Below are 3061 nucleotides of genomic sequence, written 5' to 3' on the forward strand. Positions count from 1 at the left end.
GTATTCTTGCCACCTCTACTTAACATCTTCTGCTTCTGTTAGGTCCATACCATTTCTGTTCTTTATTGAGCCCATCTTTGCATGAAATGTTCCACAGTATTAAATTCAAACTTCTCCAGTGGTCCTGATCTCCTACACCAACCATCCTGAACTCCCAATACTGCCTGAGCCCTAGGAGCTCCCCAGCAGTGCCCCAAACAGGCCAGGCAGCCCCAGGCCCCAAGTCTTCCAGGAGGCTTCTGCTACTGCTTGAAACTGGCTGCTGATCCCTCCCAGAGAATTTCTACAAGGAAACCTCCCTAGCTGACCACCCACTGTCCATCTCTAGTCCAAAGAGGAAACAATACTTCCCCTTGTGGTTTCCTTTTCTCTCTGCAAATTCTGGATTTTGCTATAAACATTAGTTTTTATCTGATGTCTCCACTCTGTTTCCAGAGAACAAGTCTGCAGTTCACAGTACATGAACTCATCTCATGTGGAACTCGGTGATGGAGTATGGAATAAACAAATGAATCCAAGCATCAACATTGTGCTGTGTGGTGCGTTTAAAGTAAACCTGGAGCATCTGATCACCATTTTGGACCAAGAAAAAAGGAGTCCACAGAGACTTATTTTCTTTTTCATATGAATTATTTAGTCCACTTTTTTTTTTTTGGCTTAAACAACATAAATTTATTTTCTAACCATTCTGAAGGCTAGAAATTGAAAAAATCAAGTTGTTTTCAAGGTTGGTTTCTTCTGAGGCCTCTCTCTTTGACTTGTAGATGTTCATCTTCTAGTGTCTTCACGTGGTCTTACTTCTGTTCATGTCTGTCTCCTTATCTCATCTTAAAAGAATGCCAATCATACTGGATTAAGGCCCATGTGAGTGGCTTCATTTTAACTTAATCACCTTTAAAACACCTTATCTCCAAATATAGCCACATAAAGGTGCTGGCAATTAGAACTTCAACATATTAATTTAGTGGAAGGGAACACAATTCTGTTCCCAAACAATCGTTAATGAAAATTAAAATAAGACCATATAAAGCTATTAATTGATGTAAAAATCAACATCTGGGAGAAATATGCCCTTCACAAAATAAAAAATAATTACAAATGACTGGTAACAGAATAATAATTTTAAGTTACAATTTTGAAAGAAAGCATACTTTAATGTGATTATATTATTACTCTTTATTTGATTATATTTTATCTACTTTGATAATATATAATCTTACATTTGATGATCATTGAATGTCATGAAGCCATGGGCCCATCAGGAGAGCCTCCGAATTGATCTTGGCCTGGAAATTGGAAGGACTGATGTTGAAACTGAAACTCCAATACTTTGGCCACTTGATGAGAAGAGCTGACTCATTGGAAAAGACCCTGATGCTGGGAAAGACTGAGGGCAGGAGGAGAAGGGGATGACAGAGGATGAGATGGTTGGATGGCATCACTGACTCAATGGACATGGGTTTGGGTGGACTCCGGGAGTTGGTGATGGACAAGGAGGCCTGGCGTGCTGCAGTTCATGAGGTGGCAAAGAGTCGGACAGGACTGAGCAACTGAACTGAACTGAACCTAGAAATCACAAGAATATTTTTCTATTTTTACAAGAAGTTAGAAGTGCCTCCTACATGGTAGACATTCTCAATATTGAGCTGAACTGATGCCTGGAAGACAATATGATGTGGCAGTGAGAGAGGAAAGGAGACATGTCCACCTGGAAGAACCTCAACTCTTGCTGAATGTAATTATCTGTCTTCCGCATCACTCTCCTGGGGCTGCTGAGCACAGCTGGAGAAAGGTCACTAAGCCAATAGACTGGTCCTGTTATCTCTCAGGCCCTCAGCACTCCTGAATTTCCCTAAAGAGATGCTTTCCAATTCTTCACTTTCTTCAACTCTCCTATCCTTCTCCTTCCCTAAGAGGAAAACAGCAGTTGTTAGATGCAAACCCTAGTAATGAACTACCACTGCTACACCTTTGAATTTTTTGGAAGGATGCTTTCAATGGCAAAGGTTAGAAAAGTCAACTAGTTTCATCATTAAGGTAATTTTATCAACTCGCATATCAACAAGGGCTTATTGCTGGGCTTTTGACTTTGGTTTGTCAAGTTTAATGATGTCATCAGGTCTCAGCCTTCCTCCTACCTCACTTCTCGGCCAGCCTCAGCGTATCAACAGGTTAGGTCCCAGTTCCAGGCATTACATCCAGAGACAACAACCTTTGGGGAAGAAAAATTATTACCAGAAATATTTCCAAGCCCCACAGCAAATTTCCCTTCATATCTGCTTGACCAGAACTAGATCACAGGTTCGTCCCTAAATCAACTCCAGGCAACAGGAATGATATTTCCATGTTTGGCTTCTTATAATTATAGTTAACATTAAACTGAGAATTAGATTCCCTTTCTTTTTTTCCCCCAATATTTTATTTATTTGTTTTGGCTGCATCAGGTCTTAGTTATGGCATACAGGGTCTTCAATCTTTATTGTGACATGCAGTATCTAGTTCCCTGCCCAGGGATCAAAGCCAGGCCCCCTGAATTGAAAATGCAGAGTCTCAGTTGCCAGACCTCCAGGGAAGTCCCTTAGGTTCCCTTTTTTAGGTTGATAGCTGAACAAAATTGAAGGATAAGCCAAGTCCCAAGTCCATCCCTCCTTCAACATCAGAAACTGTTCATTTAGATACTGCTCCTTCTCTACACATAATATAAACCTTGATACCATGTGTTGAATAAACCAATGAATCATGGCTTCTTGCCTTGGCCCTGCCACTAACCAACTCTGTAGTATTCAAATACTGATTGGACTTCTCAGAGCCTCAGTTCCCTCTTCTGCTAAAGGAGGGATTTAGTACAGCTTATGAAGAAATATTGCTGGTTCTAGCCCCATGACTTCTTAGTGAATGAAAAAGGTAGCCACACCTGATAAGTCCCTAGCCTGTCCAGGTAACAGCTGTGACTCTGGAACATTGTAGAAATTGTCAGCAATGATTGCTACTGATGATAAGAGAGCCCAAGCCCAGCTGTGGCTCAGTAGGCAGGAGTCTGCCTACCTGTGAGCAAGTTCTG

This window comes from Bos indicus, chromosome 9 (assembly GCF_029378745.1).
Source record: "Bos indicus isolate NIAB-ARS_2022 breed Sahiwal x Tharparkar chromosome 9, NIAB-ARS_B.indTharparkar_mat_pri_1.0, whole genome shotgun sequence".
Taxonomy (NCBI): Eukaryota; Metazoa; Chordata; class Mammalia; order Artiodactyla; family Bovidae; genus Bos; species Bos indicus.